Here is a 19,353-nt window from a genome sequence, read left to right as displayed (position 1 = left end):
TTAAAAATTTATGATGAATAATGTCACTGAAAAATGTTGGTAATTTTTTACATTTTGTTTGGAGGAAAGAAATTTTAAGAACTTGGAAGCAAAAGATAGAAAATCTAGAGAATTTAATCAAGGGTAAGGTGGTTTGTGTGTAAATTTAATGTGATTGATGATATTTTTGAAATAATGTGTAGTATTCTGAGGCTTGAAAATATTATTATAATATAATATATAATGTCTTTTAGAGAATTTCGTTGATAGAGTTTAAAACACACTGCATCAAAGCTAAGTTCAAGTGAATTACGGTTGAGTGACCTTTTACATTTGGTAAGGGAGACATCATTTTGACATTTCAGGTTTCTGTGGAATCCGAGGTATCATTCTACTTTCCTCTGTATGGCTTTTCAAGTTAATTTCTCTAGTCTCACTTTCTGTTTCTGTTGAGATGAGAAGATGCTTATGATAACCGTTTGGAAAATACACAGAATGGGGAAAAAATGGAATTCAGAATCCCCATTAGCAGGATAGATCATTTACAGGAGTCCGTGCAAGAGGAGAAATACATCCCTCATTATTTCCCACGGTCAAAACACACATCCAAGAATTCTTCTACTTTACCAAAATAGCTTATTAAATCATTTTTCACTTCCAAAGCTGAATGTATATCAGAAAGTTCATTAAACTAATGCAAAGAAACTTTTTCTATATGCGCATGAATAATTAGAATAAACTGAAAACACATGCAGAGCAATTGTTAAAGCTTGGAAACCAAATCATATTATCTTGTTGATACAGTTTATTTGCATAATAGCTTGCAAAGAAACCTGAAAACTGGAAAATGACATTTCCTTTCATAGACTGAAAATATCACTTGGACTTATCTCTTGGGTGGTATATTTTACAAAAATTTTATTTGTTGTATTAGAGATCATTTATTGACTATTTTTGCTTCAGGTATTGTACTGTAAGCATTACATAAATTTCTTACCAGTTTCTCAAGACAATCCTAATAGAAATATTCTGGTGTAACCTTCATGTTTCAGTAGGGATGCAGATGTTTGAAAAGTTAAGGTGCCTAGGGCTATGTTGCTAGTAAGTAGCCGCTATTCCCTGCAGAGCAGAGCATGGATTTATAAGGGAAGATGAAGGGCCAAACAGTTATTTAAAAATAGACTGTGATATGTGGAGTTAATTATACATGCAGTAGATACGGAAAATTAGGGCACACACAAAGCAGGGTTGACCTGTTTCATTTGAGGTGCCGGCTTCAAGTTTAATGCTCCATAGAGGAGTACGAACCAACCTCCTCAGCATCAGGTTAGAGCAGAAACAGTCCTCTTAGTGGAACTTTGGACTGTGTGCTGTGCTCCCAAATGCTCTTGTTGCCACCTTCTCCACTTCTTTGTAGCATTCCCTGGCTCCCCATGTCTTGAAGACTGTGGCCTCTCCTTTGCATTTTTTAAATAAGTGAACTGTGTTCAAACACATTCCAAACCTTTTCTGTTTTATGTTAATAGATAAAAATCTCTTCCCAAAGACCAACACATCTTGGGAATTTTAAAGCCCTTTAAACCTCTTCACCACCCTAACCTCAGTGCACCCAGGGGAGCCAGTCTAACTTTGAGAATCAACAGATATCAGGAATGAAACTGCTTCTTGTGTAACAGACAGGTAATGGAAGAGAAACTCAAATACATATATACAAAGTGCAGGTATCAAGAAATTGAAGCGTCATCTCTGGTTTTTTTCATTGTATTTCTCCAGCTTTTTAGGGTCTTTCATTAGATAAGGGCAGTGTGGGACCAGACGGTTTATAGGAGTTCTTTTACATTTACCAGCTTGGGATTCTGAAAGATTTTCAGTCCCTTGGTACCTCCAGCAGTGTCCATAAGGAAAGGGAAAATTGATGAGAGAGTAGTGGATGGGATATACATGGAAAGAGGGAGAGGGAGAGGGAAGGGGAGGTGCAGGAAGAGGGGGAGGTGGAGGTAGAGGCGGGGGGGAGAGAGAGAGAGAGAGAGAGAGAGAGAGAGAGAGAGAGAGAGAGAGAGAAAGAGAAAGAGAGAGGGCTCCAGTGTAGCTAATGCTTGGATACCAAGCTACTTCCAAGTACCATCTGAAGAGAAGTCACAGCAGCATTTTACTTAATGGCACCTTAGGAGAACAGAATAAACCTGGCCGTATTCAAGAGGATAAAGCAGATAAGAGGCTTAACACCATGTCCGATGAGAAACAGCTGCTATAGGAATAGACTAATAAAGAGAAGACACCGGACGATGGAAACCCCTCTAGATCACCATTTGGGACAGTTACTCCTGATCCAAATGGCTTCAAGAAGGGGAAGCACTGGGGTGAAGGAATAGAAGTTTCAGAGAACAAGATCTTGGTCCAGTACGAAAGCCTTTTCCAACACTATCAGCTATGCTCAGCTAGATTAGGAGGCTCCAGAGAAAAGTGTGCAGGTCAGACAGATGCCTAGGCAGGGGGCTGTATTTAAGGTTTAAGCACAAGGGTGGTGTTGAACTAAATGAAGTTTTCTAATTGTAGAGTCAGTAAGACTTCCTGAGTTTATGGAGCAAAATTTTTCTTCTACCCATGAATGCTTTATTGAAGCCTTCTACCATAAGAAAGTTTCACAGTTCTGTAGCTTACGTTTTCGTTCTGGTAAATGTAATCATAGATCAAGATCACTGCCTACACCCTATAAATAATTTACATAATGTAGAAAAACAAAGTGAACAAACAACACCAGGCCTTAAAACACAGGCAGGAATACATTCACAAACTGTTCAGCAGTAGCAGTGGCCGCATGTATGATTGGCAGTAGTCTTCTGACTTCTATTCAGCTCTCTCAGCGATAACATCTGAAATGGATTTACTTGTGGTTACAGAGTAGCACTGGAAATTTCAAGCTAAATGTTGAATTATTGCAACTGACCAATAGATCCCTGCTTGGAATTCAAAGTGAGTACACCTCTCTCAGCAACTATGTCATTCTACACTTAAGAAAAACAACTCTGTTTACAGAGGCTTTCTAATCCTGTTCGGATTTGCTTCATTTGTTCACTGTCTGGAGTGCAATCTAAAAATCTACGGCTATTCTACACTAGAGTTCTGTTCTTAAACCTTTTACCGGTTTTAATCCAGATCATTTTTACACGTGGCTTGCTAGCATGTCTTCTCAAGACATCATATTTGAGAACACGTAGTAGATACTGAATTGAGAATTGCTAAAGGTTATTTAAAGGATGTTAGTGTATAAAATATTATTAAAGATATTCAAAGAGTGACTTTATTGTCTCCTTCTCCCATTTTCTCATACTGAATTTGGGTATAGGTAGAGCACCAGATCCTAGCGCTAGAGAAAAGGCCAATAGGAAGACAGGGCAGGAGAGATTATAGCAGTCAAGAATTTCTTTTCTTTTCTCTTTTCTTTCTTTCTTTCTTCCTTTCTTTCTTTCTTTCTTTCTTTCTTTCTTTCTTTCTTTCTTTCTTTCTTTCTCTCTTTCTCTCTTTCTTCTCTTTTCTTTTCTTTTTTCTTTTTTTAACCAAGGATTGAACTCATGACCTTACACTTGCCAGACAGGCACTTGTGCCATTGAGCTATATCCCAGGCCCAAGGAATCCAGGATTTCTGAAATCAAGTTGAAACCAAGGGGGTTTCCCTGCCCACCCATGTTGTTTGGCTTGGGTATAGCAGATATTCAGAAATGCCAGAAGATTTCCAGTCTGCTCTGTCTGCCTCTTCTTGGCCCTTTTACTAGAGTGTGTGCTTTGGGGGTTAATGTTTTGTCTGCTCCCTTTGACATTTCAAGGTTGAAAGTTTCTTCAGAGCCTGATCTTGGATATATGTAAGACAGAAAGGAAACTCAAGAATCTCAACAGTATTTTCAAGCAGTGCTTAAATCCCCAGCAAGTCCTTCTCATGTCTGATTTTAGCATCTGCCTGCATTTGTGTGTTGTATTATATTCGAAGATTTTAGTTGTATTTTAGGGAGGGTCTGGGGGGAAATGAGCTTATTACTCTGTAAGCTTACTTTGTAAGCTCATTAGAATATTATTAGATTATCTATTAGAATTAGAAATCTTTTCTAAACTAGGGTGAGGAACATTAAGTGACCTTTAAATGGTAATGATGGAAATAAAGCTCAAAATGAACAACACTATTGTGAACTGAGTCTAAATTCTAGGAGGAGCACTTTGTTATGAATACTTTGCTACAGAACTATTAAAAGCCTTTCTGGCCGCTAATAAAAATTGCTAATCAGTGTTCATCACCGCCACTAAATCAACTCCAAGTTGATCAACTGGATTGAGTGTTCAAGTTGCTGGGTTTTGTTTCCCCATTCCTGTTTATAAAGTGTGAAAGAATCACAGTGAATTACCATCAACCTGCCCTCCCCATCACCTGGTTATGGATTCATAAGGAGGCTTCTCTGGAACACTGAAATTTAATTCCTTACAAACAAGTGACCATCCATCCCACTTCATATTCCAATGGGATAAACGAGTCAAGTTTAGTGGCATGTACTTGTAGCTCCAGTGCCTCAGGAGGCTGAAGCAGAAAATGCTGGAGCCCAGTTTGAGGTCAATCTGGGCAAAATCAGAAGATTTTATCTCACAGAAACAAATATGTATAAATTTACCTGAAATATGGAAAATATTCTTAGGATTTTGAATAAGAAAACAAATTCTCCTAATTCATGTTGCTTTTGTGCCAGCCCATTGTCTCAGAATATAACATTACAATAATCAGTACCTCTTAACCTGATTGGGATATTTAGGTATGGCTACCATGGATATTTGAGACTTGGATCTTGGCAGACATTCAATATGTATTTATTGAATTTCAGTTGTCAGTACTGCTAGGATATGGGTTTATTGCTATAATTTTTTACAAAGATAGAGATTTAGAAATACCTAAATAATTTTTAAAAATATAGTTTTGTGCAGTTGATTGTCATTTGTAAAAGTTACCAGATTGAATTTTAAAAAGGTAGTTCTTTAATGGGAATACCAACTTCATAAGTCAGTTTTTGATTGATGGCATCCATTGGGTGGGATTCCAGGAGTTCAGAAATGTATGCTGTAATCTTAAGTATGGGCATTAATTTTGTAATATTTTATAGCAGTTAACCCTGAGCTATAGTGTGTTCATTTATGTATTTCTGTTATTATTATTAGTACAATTCTAGAGATTGAACCCAGAGCCTTGTGCCAAGTGCTCTACCACTGAGCTATATCCTAAGTTCATGTCTTCATTTATAAAATTATGTAATTGGATATGTAATCTTGAAAATTTCTACCAGCTTTAGATATATTATGTTTAGCAAAATCTTTCTGCTGATAAATTCATTAAATTCTGCTAAACTGTGAAATTCTCATCAGTTTGATTTAAAAAAAAAACCCTGTATTTTACCTTCAGTACTAAAAATAGTGATATTTAGATACTAAGAGGATAGACACTGAGTATATCAGAGAAGAAAGCCCTATGGGCAAGCCCTCTCCAATCACAGAAATGATATTTTGTAGCAGAATTGATGGACTAAAGAAATAACTCATTACTTGACCTCATCACTCAATTGAGAAACTAACTTCAGGGCCTGTTCTTGCACTAATTTTTGTGCTAAGAAAAGTACATTCTGTAGACTTTTCTCTAAAATGATGCAAAGCAATAGTTAAGATTCCTTTCAGCCACAATTTTCCCTGTTTCCTGTAATTCTAATTCAAGATTAGGGTGTAAGATGCTAACGCCCAACTATTCTGTGTGAATAAAGAAGTACATAGATTGGTGTGCTCGTAAGAGCTCTTGTTTGAAATGTGCTAATTTTGCTCTCGCACACAAAAAAATCAGTTCTCTGTCATCCATTTTTATTTCAACACATCTTGAACCAATATATTGCTCTTTTATTCACGCAATAGCGTGAATAAAACCAACACAACAAAGTCTTTTCCATGGTGCCTGGGCTTGCAGTGATAGAACAAGAAATTAGAAGTTATTCCACATGTCTTGCAATGATTTGCCTCTAGTAGTTGATCTAAATATAGTGTAGTATCTGTTGTATCTAAACATATATTTCCTCATGTGATATCCAGCAGTGCCTTTGCAAACGGAATTTTCTCAGAAGTTCATTCTTTTTTCTTTCTAATCAGATCTGTTGTTAACATTGGATACTTTTTATAATCTTCTAGTCAATAGTATTTAATGCAGCTATTTTTGCTGCAGTGTTCATGTTTGTTCATTTGTTTTACTCATTGAGGGATTTTTGGTCTACTATTTCTTACTATTTTTATCTTTGTTACTAGACTTCAGTGAATCACATGTATTTTTCTTTATTTTTTAGCATTGTAAAATGGAGCTATATTAAAACAACAAAGTTATAGAACTGTAAATTTAATAGAGATGAACAACTTTGTAGAAGTGACCTAGAGTAAAAAAAAAATTAAATAAATGTACCTCCTAGGAGAAAGCTCAATAACTAAGTGGTAGCTATCAGAAAACACCCAGAATATCCAGTGAAAAGCTGAGTGAATTTAATGCTGTCCGAGTTACAAAGAACATAAGGAGATTGCCTTGAAAATCATTTTAAAGCCTGTGTTTTAAATTTAAGAAATCTGAATAAATCATTTTTAAGTCCAAGCCTGATGGTAGTCCATGTAGCAAACCATAGATGACTGAAATATTTTGAGAAACATTAATTTAGACAGATCAACAAGATCATATTTTAGAAGGTTAGGTAAGTTATGTAAAACCTCTGTGCTTCCATTTCCACTTCTGGGATGGAAGAGTAAATTCTAGTGATAATGTGAAGATTTCTTTAGTGAATACTAATTAGGTACTTAGAACAGCACTGAAGTGTAAGAAGCCCACATTAAAAAGTAATTATAATAATGGTTTCTGATCTTACCAGTATTTCTTAGGGTATAAACTACTGTCTGGTATTCTGTCTCACTTATATGAACAAAGGAAAATTGCAACAATTATCATTTTCAAAACTCATCTTTTAATTTTTAATTTTGTAACATGAGATTAACACACTCTTATTTTCATTTAGAACCTAGTTTACAATCGGATTCTAAAACAGTAAGACTAATTCTACAAGCCTCTGCAAAAGACAGTAACTTTTTTTGATTTAGCTTCTTTCTTTGTAAATGAGGACTGCTAATATTTATTGTTTATGCAACAAGGATGCAGTAAAGACTAAAAAAGTATTTTGATGCATTCAAGTTCCTTATTAACATCATGTAAAAGCAAGGGCATGTTTTATGGAAGAATTTTTTTTCATTTGTAAAATGATTTTACTCTTTACAAATACTTTTGCAGTGTTAAATATTTCTTTTTTTATTTCCAGTGCAATAAATTGTTTAATTTTTCTGCAATAATAACAGTACCCACATTGGCCATAATGTTTAATATTGTACCCTAACGTAGTTTTTCCAAGTTATCTTCTAGCTTACATAAATCAGATACAGGTTTACAGACATAAAATAAAGTATGTAGATATTTTTGTCCTTGAAAGGTTTAAGCCTCCTTGAATAGATTCCAGACGCACTAATGCCTTTATCCTTGGGGGCTGGGCATTGAAGGGCAAAACTGCACTTGAAGCTACACTGGGTACAGGAAGTGTTAGGTCCAGGTGTAGAAAATTCGCAACTTCTTGTTTAGAATTCCTTTGATAAATCAGCTGCCTGAAATTATCCAGCAGTTTGTGGAAAATCTAACAGGAAGTACTGAGCCATCAAGGAGAACCTTTAAGGTGTGATAGGCAAAGCAGAACAAAGAGGAAATGTGAGTCCCTAATGAAGTCTAAATTGGCTCCATAGCAGTGTAAGGATGTAAGTTTTTCCTAACAGGAGTGATGATAATTGTGTGTGTGTGTGTGTGTGTGTGTGTGTGCAAGTGTGTAACCTCTTCGTGGATGTGAGTCGGTTTATTACTCCATTGAATTTTACGTGAGGAGTCAGTGCATTATTTCTGATTTTCAAGTGTATGAAAAAATGCTGGGAAAATCAGAGCATTTCCTTTCTGTATGTTATGCAGTATATCCAGGAGAAGGAGTCTACACATAGTACATTCCAGTGCTCAGCTTCCGAAACTGCTTTTCTTTGCTTTTGAGCAGTGTCAATTAAAGAGAATGGGCATACTCATCTCTCATGTGTATAATTTGAAACTTGAGAGATGCATTAGCATTTCAGGAAAACCCACAGAAAGCTGAGATTCAGTGACTTCCCTAGTCAGATGCTGAGAGTGGGACAGGGTTGTGATTCAGTGGAGGATTCCAGACTCCCAGACCAATGTTCTTGCCAAAATGTCACAGCTACTGCCTATTCAGATTGGAAGTTTTTTATAGACACACAGCTCCAAAATCAAATAAATTTCCATTTCAAAGCCTCATGATGCCACTTTTCTTTCTTCCTTTCTTTCCTTCTCTCTCTCTCTCTCTCTCTCTTTCTTTCTTTCATTTTATTTTTGGATTTTTGAGACAGGGCCTTGCTATATAGTTCAGGATGTTCTTGGACTCACTATATAGCTCAAACTGGCCTCAGAATCATGGCAATCCTCCTTGCTAGCATCGCATTCACATGCCACCATGCCAGGCTCTGTCTCTTCTGATATGTGATATTTCCAGTCTTAAAGGTGATTTATAATCCATTTACCCCCTCTAACACTACAAGGCATTTTGGCCTGTTAGGGGTCTGTGCTCCCTGAATTGACAGAGGAGGAGCTGCAGGGGAGAACACTCTTCCCAGTCCAAAGCTAACACAATAGCCCGACCAAATGTGGGATCTCCCAAAAGCTTTTCACACTTTCCTCTTCCGGATTGGTGTCCCCAAGCTAATATTCCCAGTTGTGCATTACACTTAATGATGATGGCAGTTGTGTAGACTTAGCGTGGGAGCTCTTGTTCTGTGCATAAACAATCTGCTTGTGCTCTGTGTCAGCGCTGACACACAGTCCTGCATTTCATTCTGCTACCTGGTAAAGAACTGTGTGATTTCTAGGTTCTAAACTGGCGTATGGGGAGATACAGTTTACAATCATGTGTGGCTTGGTTAGAGTGGCCGTGGTTGTCTTTTCTGCTTGACTCGTGTCCTTTGTTTTGAGCTGGAATGAGTTTGGGTCACTCCTTGTTTCTGTGCTTCAGTTTGTGCGTAAGTCACCATGTCCTTATGGGCTTTCCCATCTCTTGGTGTTCCTCACTGTGGAATCTTAAGAAAAAATTAAATTTAAATCTTTTGTCTTAAATTTTCAAATGCGATTGGAGCAACATGTCTAGCATTGTAGTATGCGTTTGGGTGAGGCAATTTGGTTTCAAGACACAGTTCAACTTCCAACTGTATAGTTGTGTAACACTGGAAGAATTATTTACTGCCTCTGAGATTCCACTTTATGGGTGTAAAATGAGCATAATAATAAGGCCCAGTCCCTCTGACTATAAAATGGGAACTTTCTAGGATTTTCTTATGATCATAAGAACCAATGTTAAGGTATATTTAGATATGGCAGGCAGGTCATACGTAAGAAGCATGCTTTTACTTTTTTGCTAAAAGTAATAGATCATTCTTTCGAAGATATGGGTTCTATTCTTTTAGCAACCTGTGTTACTGATTATATTTCTCTGGCTAGCTATTGGAGAATTTCCTTTATATAACAGCACAGTCAAGAATTGTCAGTAAGAAAAATATCTGGATAATCATCTGACTCATACCATTTCTAGCTGCGTGACTTTGGATTAATCATTTTACACATTTGTGTTGCATATAATTTTCTCCTGGGGAACAAAAATGTTGTGTTTGGTTTCTTTACAACATTAAGTGAAGACATTTCTTTATGTTAGCTGTATTAATGCTTTGCAAATATTCACCTGCATATCATCCTAGCTCTACCAGTTCCTATTTTGAGTGGGACAGAAGGTCAAGAGGGACCCAGTAGCCCTCTGCTTTTATTATATTGCTCTTTGGAACCAATCACATTATTACATCAGGGCTCTGACCTTGAATCAGCCTTTCTAAGGCCACCATTGTCCCAGTGCTTATGAAGCTGTGCCTGTGTTGTTTGGAAATTTCAAGGAAAATATGAATCAGTGTGCTATTTGACTTGGTTGCTAAATTTAGCTTACTGTTCCATAAATCAGGACAAGACAGCTTAGAAGGGTTGTTGTTGCCACCAGCGATCAGGGTCATAGAAGTGAAGGACATCAGATATGCGAGAGTAATGGAAAATAACTCCCCAGAGTGTAATGCCTTCTGCAAGAATCTCAAAACTAGTTCTAGTGCTGAAGAAAGCTAAAATGGAGATGTAATTTGAGGCTTGGGATTTCCTGCTGATAATTCAAATCGGATGTAGACATAGATGTGAACATATAGTTGAAGATTTTGCCTTCCCGGGTGGGAAGAATAGCATCAGGATTGGGTGACTGGTTAGTTTCTTTTCTGCTTATCTAGCTCCACAGTTGTACTCAATAGAGCAGAGATTAATTTTCCAGGGCAGCTTATTTTCTATCCTGCTTGTGGAGAGTGTATCAGATTGTTAGCCGTTGATAATCAACGCATTTTAATCAAAATGCGTTTAGTATATTCTGTGTAGCATCATTTTTTTTTCCCTCAGAAACAGAAGTGATAACAATGAAAGAATGTGGATTTTTCATCATATACAAAGAAATTTGAATGACTTCACTGGAATCTTTTACTGAATCATATACGGTTATAACATTTCAACTTTCATTTTAAGGGAAATTTTTATTAAATTTAGTAGTGATGAGTTTTTCAAAACTTAAAAAGCAGCACAAGCTTTTAAGTGATTGTCAGTCTGTCTTCTGCTTATCTTTGGGGCAATAGTATTAAGACAAACAAAGCAAACAGATACTGGAAATCATGGTGATCACTCTTCTCATTCCTGCGTTCTGTTACATTCTCACCAGTGTCCTCTAAAGATCCCGCAGCTCTTCTTTGATGACTTCAGATTCTTGTTTGTGGTTCATCACTGTTTTTGCTTTTGATTGGAGGCTCTAGCAGCCTCCGTAAACCTGACAGCCACAGTGATATTATTTCAGAAGTTTTCATTTGATTTTCTCAGATTTCTCTATTGATTTTTGCCCTTAATGACTATGAAGCATCTCAGAACTTAGCTCAATGCCCTTCTTTACTTCCTTTGTCTTTTGGTCCAGACCAAGACCAGAGTTTGCATCCTTTGGGATTCTCATGTATAAGGACATGTGGTCATTTGCATTGCAAAGAAGACTGACACTGTTCTTTAACTTTGTGTCTTGGCAAGCTCTGTAGTGCTTAACCTCAGCTCCTTCAGTACTGCAGAAGGATGCTTCTGTCATGCAATACCTATCATCATTGTGTGATCCTGGGTGTGGTTTAAGAATTTTTAGATCAGTTTTCTTCAGTTGTGGCTTACTTTTTTCCCTCTGATTTGATGTTCACCATCACTTACACTGTTCAAATCCACAAGGCTTTATTCTCTGTATGACTGTCTCCTGCATATAAGATTAGCATTCATAAGTAATAGAATTTAGCACAGTGTGTTGGGAAAGAAGAGAGAGCATCTGTCTGAAACACTGTTCAGGTGGAGCTAATAGATATCTGCATCTTTTTCATGAATTTAAAGGAGTGGACTTATTATTGGCTCAGAAATTACAGCCTGGGTGATTCATGAGTTGTGATTTTATGAATAGAAGCAAGAAATGCAGGAGAGGAAGTAGCATAGGTAGGAAGAACGTTAGTTTTCCTTGCTACTTTTCTTCTCCTTTCCCTTTTATAAGGCTTAATTATTTATGTCTAATTGCTTTAACTGGAACAGAAGATAAGTGCTACTTGAATAGCTTTCAGAATAGTAGGGTGCATACCAGAAAGGCTAAAACAAATTCTGGCCTTGGCTTCCAGGAAGAATAATCCTCTTACTAAGTCTGATTTCCATTTTCCAATGTTAGATAACAAGAACAGCATTCTGCCTTTGGAAAAATGCCCCAAGCCCCTGGCCCTTCTTCTTTCTAAAAATAGCCATGTGAGATACAGCTCTTAATTAAACTATTTTCTTGACTTTGTGCCTTGCCTTGAACACCAGCTAGTTTGCCAAGAGAGTGTCTTCTTAGAGAGTTTTGCTGCTTAGCAAGTTAAAGATTGATAGAGTTGGTGATGAGTAGATACATGGTACTAAATAATTTTAGCATTAACTACTTGTGCTGAATGTCTGTGTGTCCTTTGTGCATTATTTCAGCTGTAACATTCCTTTCATAGACATATAGCGGAGATTTTCTAGAAGAAATTTCTACATTGTTGATAACACCACATATAACCTGGTGTTATAATATAGGTCATTTTTGAACTAACACTTCAAGTTATGTTCCTTCTTCCTTTTCTATAGTGTTTAATATCCCAGCTTTTGTTCTAAATTTCCTCATGTCTCAGAAAATATCACAACACACATGATGGGTCTTGAGTTCCCAATGTCGCTTCACTGTCACTGTCGGAATGCTGCTTTCCTCTGTTAGTCTGTGTATTATTTAGAACTTCATTGGCCATCATTCCTTACAGAATTTTCTAAGTTAGCTAGTTGTTAGGGTCTGGCTTGTGCTGCCTTTTTTTTTTTTTTTAAGTTGATTAGTATTGGGCCAAAATGCCTGACATTGACAAATTAAAGGAAAAAAAGTTTCTTCCCCTTCAGTTTGTAGAGGGATTAGTCCATTGTTGGCTGATTCCAAAGCAGTGTAGCATTGCAGAAGGGAATTGGAGAGGATAATTAGTCCCTGGCAGAGCATGCAGGAGGCAGTGAGGCGGCAGCAGCAAGCTGGCTTCTTTCTATCCCTTTAAATTCTATCTAGCTACCAGCCTATTGGGGTTCCCCACTCCCCATTCCCAAAACACTGCTCAGATAACCAGTAGAGTAAGCCAGTTATCACATCCATAATCCATACTCACACATCTTAGATCCAGCATCTCTGAAAAGTCCTACCTGTGAGTGCATGCAGCTCTTGGGGGACATCTAGGTACAAGCCATAACAGTGTTACTTTAAGAAAACTTTCTGGTATAAAGTAATGAAGTGGTATCAAAATACTTACTTGCAGATATTGAAATGTATAGTTTTATAACCTAAATTGTTACCTCTGCTGTCCTTAATACTAAAATAATTTTTCTTTCCTTTTCTTAGGTAAAATGGGAAATAACCTGGGACAACCTGTTACTTATATCATTAATGGCGAATTTTAAGCTTTAAGTTGGGGGCTGGCATTCATTACAGTAGGTTGCCAATAGGGTCACAGATGCGTTTGCTTTGCTTTCAGAGTCACATATGACTCTGACTAACTCCCTTCATCAGTCTGAATGCTGTATCTCAGACCAAGGGACAGACGACACATTTGAACTTAATTTAGCCTCTTGGAAAACACAATCTTGTCTCTTTAAATCAGAATTAATATTAAAGTAGGCAGAGGCAATTAGTTCAGTGGTAGGATAATTGTATGTGATGCTGGGTTTGAGCTCCAGCATCACAAATAGCAAGGAAAATGAATGTAGCAAGGAAACAGGGAGAGATAAAAGAAAAGGAAAAAAAAGCCAGTTGGGCATGGTTGCATTTGCTTGTGCTCCCCGCTACTCCAGGGGCTGAGGAAGGAAGACTGCCAGCTTAAGGCCAGCCTGGCCACCTGAGTAAGATAGTTTCTCAGCATACAAAACCAAAAAGGACTGGGGTTGTATCTGAGAGGCAGAACACTTGCTTGGCAGACAGCTCAATATGAAACATAATCCTTATGTACTAAATAAGACAGAATTCCTGTCTTAGCAGTGTAGAAGGCATACAGATTTATTTCATCTAGTCATTATTGGAGAAAACTCAGGCAGACACATAGCCCAGTATTAGAACTAGCACACGAGGAGTGCTGCACAAGTACTAATAGAAGAGTTAGGAATTCTGGGTAAGTTGAGGAAAATATATCTCTTAAGCCAGTGTCAAAGTTACGCCTTAAAAATGAGTAAGAGATCGCAGGGAGAGAAAACAGGGTAGGTTCCTTCAGGAAAGAGGGATGCTACACATAAAGACCTGATGGTGTTTATGTGTTCCATGAGCAATTCTCCAGATGTGCAGTCCCTTCTCTAAGGTAGTGGATGGTACAGATTAGTTGACTATTATGTGTTCATTATCAATGAAAAAATTGTGTCTAAAAATATCCATCCAGTCACTTTTCTTTGGTTTTCACTAAGCATTTTTATTCAACATTTACTTACTGTCTTTGAACTCGTAGGCCTTGGGAGGAAAAAGAGAAATAGAAAGAAAACAGATGTCATGTTCAAAAGAATAGTCAATGTATTTCAGAACAGAGCTCTGATTCCTTGGTTTAGAAGTGAGTCTGTCCTGATGCTCGATGAGAAATGGAAAGATATGATTGGAGCACGCAGGAGAGAACAGCTCCAAAGTCTTACTCACAAGCCAGCATAAATCTACCTACAGAAAGATTTCTTGGGATTCAGATTCTTTGCCCTGTAGGGCGCACACAGCAGACCATTAGTCCTTTACTCCAACCACTGCAGCTCTACTAGGCCAAGACAGCCTCCCTACCAAAGGGCCTATTCATCATTTCCTCACTCAGTGATTGAAGTGTGATGTGGTGTCAGGCATTACTACCTAAATATAGGGTCAAAACCTCAAATTGCTCCAGACTGTTAGCTTTGTGGTTCCAAGTCTTTTTAAACAGATCTCAGAAGCGAACACCCATCTTGTGCTAGCCCTGTGTTATGATTCAGTGGGTTTGGGAAGGGCCAGTATGACAGTCAGCACTTGTCACCAATTTCATACGTGCCTCCTGTCACATAGCTTGATGCCCCCATTCCTTATTCCCACAAATGTTACATTCCTGCATGGACAAAACTCAGAAAGGGTGGAGGGTGGGCTATCAGGAAGAGTGGAGGATGGGCTCTCCTGTAGGCCATCATGACCACCCTCTGGCTCAACTCTGAACTGGTTTGGAGGGGAGGAGAAGGTGTAACAAGGAACGAGAGAGGAAGTAGTTTTTGATAATTTAGCCTCAGGATATTTAGGCCCATCCTAGGTTGCCAGTGTTTAAAAAGGTTACTTTGAAGTTTTTTATGAATGCACAATTTTCTCAATTGGAAGCTTCTTTAGTCATTTTGCATGAATGGTGGTGGCACAGGCCTGGGAGATAAGTATGGCCTGTAAGTGTGGAGCTCCCAGCATCTGCCAGGGATATTGCAGTGGGACATGGTTAACAAAACTGAATCTGTTTCTTACTACCTCTGGGTCTCATACTTAAGCTATTCAAGGTGGTATGTGTGGGAGAGTATAGAGTCATACAGGTGATGGTCAAACAGTGCTTGATCCATGCTTGGGGAGGTTCGTTCATTCATACCGTCCTCTTCTTTCAGTAGTATATATATGCAAGCATGATGCCTAACTTTTTTTTTTAGTTTTAACAAAGCAATCATTAAGTTTCTTGTTTTAAAAAATCAGATTAAAGTTAAGAACCTTTCCTGTCAACATTTGAAATTCTCATTAATCTATAGCTATTGTCTTATGAAGAAAAACAAATACCCATTTATCCTCTTTCTGACCTGGTATCACATATTCTGTTAATTATTACCCTAAAACTACAGTTATCATGTGTGAAACAAAAGCAGGATGTAGTGTCAGAATTTTTATCCTTCAACCTCAAGCTATAATTCATAAATGATAATCTAATCACGCAACAGAATCATGTTTTCTTTGGATACCAGCAGTGTTTGTATAAGGTTAGCTACTTTTCAAATCAACAAAGAAACAGAGAATTTAAAGCCCAATGAGTAATCTTCCTTTTCTCACAAGATGTCAGAGGATGGTCCAGTCCAGCTCGCTCAGTACTACCAAAGACCTCCCTCTACCACATTCTCATCTCTAGGTAATGTGAAACGCTAATATGCTAAGGCAATGACGTTGAAATCCTTAAGTTCTTTTCAAAAGGTATGTTCATTTTAAGGACGGAAGAAAGAACGCCTTTGAAAATGGCTTTCAGTTTCATGATTATCATCAAGTGAGGCTAGGTCTGTTGAAAAAAAGATTATTTCCATATGTTCCATATGGGATTGTGTGTTTGGTCTCTGTCAGTCTTACCTTGATTAAAGACAAACTAAAAAATCAGCAAATAAGTTTGGTAAGAAAATCTTTCACAGTATACTTCATGTGAGAGAGATCAGAAGGCAGTTGCCTTCAAGAACTTGTTGGAAACTCAGACAGATGCTCATTTTCTGCTATTTGCCAGTGGGTGAATTATGGCAAGATACTTTTCAGCTTATTTATCTGTGAGAAGGTAGGTGATCGGCTCTACTGTTAATTAATACTAAGCCAACCAATTTGTCTTAAATTTTCTCTCACTTCTTGCACTTTTTTCCTACTCATTTCCTATCCAAGAATTATCCAAAGTACTATTCTTAAAACCTATCAAAAATGAGATCATTAGGTACATTATTGATCAGATTTTGCACTACTGATCCTTTCTTCACTGTGTAATGAATTGACATAGTGTACTGTGAACTTTATATAAACAAGTAGATAGATAGCATTGACCTTTATTTGAAGATGTTATATTAAAGTAATATTTTACAGGGCTGTGCAGTTCAGAGTAGTATGGAATATACCTATGAAGAGAGATTTTTTTCCCTATGTGGTGCCATTTATGGAGGTCACCTTAACTAGGTTTAGATAGACACAACATATGAGTGTGCAGAGTATTCAAGATAGCGTAAATAGCGTGGATTATCATTCAGGGATTACAGATTTATTTTCTAGCAGACACATGTGCAAATAATAAGAGATGGAATGAGTGGGAGGGAGGAGGGGAAGTGGAAACAAAAATAATTAAGATGTGTCAGGTTCCTGTACCAACTCAGCATGTTAAATGAGATCAGCATGCATTGAAAACATGTACTAATAAGACAAAAATTAAAAAACAACTTGAAGGTTATTCTCCATAATAAGTAAAATTTTTCTCATGAGTTCCCATCCTCCTACGTAGTGCAGGCTGCGGCTGAGAATAGAAAGGAATAAGTAAATTAATGGGACCTCATTCCTTTTTTGTTTTGTCTGTTTTGAATGGTTTTCCTTTGTGGGAGAAAGGCTAGGTCTTACAGATTCCCTCTCCTCCTGTTTTTTTTTTTTCCTAGACAATGTCTTAATATTTGAGAGGGTTTGTGCCATTTGTTGGTAAGAGAGCAGAAGATTCATTTAGATTTTCTCCAATTTCTCAGTATCATGGTATGTTTTGGTCTCTGGGCTGTCATTCCATGAAGAATGGTTGACTTCTAAAGGAGAAAAGTTAGGATTCATGATTTTTTCTACTACTAACCATTCAGAAAATTGTGCCTACACTTTGTAAATTTGCTGTGTGATCTCTGGCCACTGAATATCAATGATCTTATAAGTTCAGACATTTCTCCAGTGTGATAGAAATTGTAAATCCTCTTCCAGCTTCATATAGGCCGAGATATCGAAGAAGAGAATTGTAGTTTGTGGGTGTATGTAAAAAGGAAGATCAGGGTTTTGGAGAAATCTAGGGAAGGAAATATTTCATAGATGTCTATTTGTTTCTATAGCAGTTCCACTCTTGAGTTGTTCATCTGTTTCATTCTTGCAAGAAGCAACAGTTCAGTGATATCCCTTAGGGAACACCATGTAAGGAATAATGATGTGCTAAAATAGAAGTGTCTTTGTAGAATTAAAGAAAAAAGATGTCCAGGATGTATTAGGAAGATCTGAGTCAAACAGATTTAATTTAAATTTGGGAGATGAATGGCTCAAGATGATTTCACTATTTGTTTGTTGGGCTGTGAAGTAGGTAGTAATGTCACAGTTGAAGTGCTGAGCATGGAGGAGAATGTAGTGAGTCCAGCTTTGGTAAAACAGAATGAATTTTAATCACATCTCTTAAGTAAAATTTTTCTGTACCAATACAGCAGTTACTTGTCTAGTAAAAGTTGTTACTATAGAATTTTAAGAATTCAACAATTAAATTATTTATTAGCTTTGTAAGGTTATTGGATGTAAAAGTGTGGTATTTAAGCTGAGACTCAACAGAAAAAGGATATTATCAACAAAGTAAACCATATTTTTATAACCTATGTTAATGAAAAAAGGGAATTAACAAACAATAACTATACCAGTAATTCAAAGTGAATTTTAGACATCAGTATTGGCATTTTTTCCTCCAGTTTTTCTGTTTTAAACAAAAGATTGAAAGAAGGCTGTCAAACAGTGATAAATTAGAGGGACATCTTTGTCTCCAATAAGAACAACAATTCTAAAGAACTGCTTATTTTTGAGGAGCATATTTAATCTACTAGACTGCAAAGATGCAGAGATAATTTCTGTAAGTACTTGTCAAGCAATTAGGAAATCAATCATTTTCCTTCTGGAAATGTTTCTGCTTTCTACTCAGTAGGTTGTGTATTTAAACATATGTATATAAGGGCTGTTAGTGGTCTTTAAATGTGTCTGGACAAACATTGATATGTCGTCATTTTGACGTTAATGGTTAGCATCACTCTCATACTAAAATCCCTCAGGAAAAGACATAAAACACATCATTAGAGATAAGCAGTACCATCAGAGTACAACAGACAGACACTGGGTTTTCATTCCTTTTTCTTTCCTGTTTATTACGATCCTGAAGAAAGCCATAGTTGTGTGGACCTTAGGTGTTGAATCTCTGAACTGATTTTGGTGAAAGTTTATGAATCTTGCCAAGAGCAACGTAAGAGTAACCCTGCAAATTGGGGATATAGATCAGTGGTGTAAGTGCCTGCCTGGCAAGAGCAAGGTCCTGAGTTCAATCCCTGGTACTGAAAAAAAAAAAAATTTCAAGATCCATTTCTGGATAAAGGGCTTCATGCCAAAGTGCCATATACACTCTGCTTCTATATTTGGAGTTAACACAGTCTTAAGTTTTTATCTGAATGCTTTATAGATGCTTTTTTAAAATAAGCTCTCAAAACTGGGAAAAGGAACTGCTCTTAGATAAACTGCCATAAACTGTGTACAAAATCATAACCTTTAATCCCTTGCTGAGAGAAATATTAAGTCTCTTCTACAAGTTGAGCAGACTGTGGATAAAGAGATCAATTCAGAAAACATTGGCCCAAGGGCTGTGTCACCTCAAAGCTTATGCATTTTATATCTTTTCATATTATTTCATTATAGGAACAATAAAAAATGGAATAAAGCCATTTTGTATAATTATATAATTGGAACAATAAAAATAGAATAAAGTCATTTTATATAATTGGTGTATCTATTTACATCATTTTATATAATTATACAAGTGTGCATTATATATGACTTATCAATATGTAAATATGTGATATACATTTATACAATA

The 19,353-nt window shown here is 36.9% G+C and overlaps 1 protein-coding gene across 1 annotated transcript in view; it reads left to right on the top strand.

Moving 5' to 3' along the window:
* The window catches only part of P3h2 (prolyl 3-hydroxylase 2), a 146,136-nt gene that overhangs the window by 11,023 nt on the left and 115,760 nt on the right, over nucleotides 1-19,353 (top strand). The gene's annotated exons all lie outside the window — the stretch shown is intronic.

This window comes from Cavia porcellus, unplaced genomic scaffold, assembly GCF_034190915.1.
Source record: "Cavia porcellus strain 051 isolate PalLab524CR breed Dunkin Hartley unplaced genomic scaffold, mCavPor4.1 scaffold_14, whole genome shotgun sequence".
Classification (NCBI taxonomy): Eukaryota; Metazoa; Chordata; class Mammalia; order Rodentia; family Caviidae; genus Cavia; species Cavia porcellus.
Note: the sequence above shows the minus strand (reverse complement) of the source record. Positions and strands in the feature narration are given on the sequence as shown.